The following is a 933-nucleotide window of genomic DNA, read 5'->3' as shown; positions in this document are numbered from 1 at the left end:
CCTGTCAGCAACCACACCAAGGAAAACAACAACTACTGGTTTGTGAAGTCTGCTCACCCAGAACACTGTGGGACCATCTGACAGGTTGAATTTCTTTCACTTGTTGAAATCTTTTAAAGTTGCTTTGAACCAATCCACCGTACTTAGGTTTTATTTGTCTTGTAAATATTTCTTAAAAAGACGATTTAGTCAAGACTAGAGTAGAAATAAATCAAACTGAGGAACGAGGAAGGCTTGCACAGGTGGACGCTGCACATGTTTATGAAATTACACGAGTTTGGACTATGTTTGGACTCACAGTGATACTAAAATACTTCAGGTTAATCAGGTTTAGTGTGACTAACAGAAGTGAACTCAAAAAGTCTTGAATGCTTCAATTGCATCTGAATGTTAGTTTAGGGGTGTGCACACACTTCCAGAACCAGATTGTGACTTTTTCTTTTTTTATTAAATGCTTTTCTCTTGACCAAATTTGTTTTTCAGTGCAATAAATGTAACATTTGGGGGGAGTGATAACTCAAAACATTTATTTTTAAGAGGAGATTAGATGTTTTTAAAAAGGATTTTTATGCTGTACTTTTGTCCCGTTTATATCATTTCAAGCAAAAACGTCAACAGTGTATCTGCAGATTGGCCTGTTGTACATTTCAAAGCCCAGGCTGGAGTTTAGTTTAGTTTACTTTATGAAGCTATAGCCCATCACATGGTGTGCCTCGTGTATATAAATGCAGTTTTTCTGCATATTTGCACAAACCTCTAATTTGCATTTCACATAAATAAACTGAACCTGCACTTGGATGTTGGTTTGGTGTGTAAACAGCAGACTCCACTGCGTTTCCAAACAGTTCAGTGACCTAAATACGAAACTCAGCTGTAAACAGTCATGCCAAAAAGAAAAAGGAAAAGAAAAAAGAAAAAGCACTTCGATGTAGG

The sequence above is a fragment of the Poecilia latipinna genome, unplaced genomic scaffold (genome assembly GCF_001443285.1).
Source record: "Poecilia latipinna isolate Pla-1442-1.1 unplaced genomic scaffold, P_latipinna-1.0 Scaffold386, whole genome shotgun sequence".
Lineage (NCBI taxonomy): Eukaryota > Metazoa > Chordata > Actinopteri > Cyprinodontiformes > Poeciliidae > Poecilia > Poecilia latipinna.
This window is presented reverse-complemented; position numbering follows the sequence as displayed.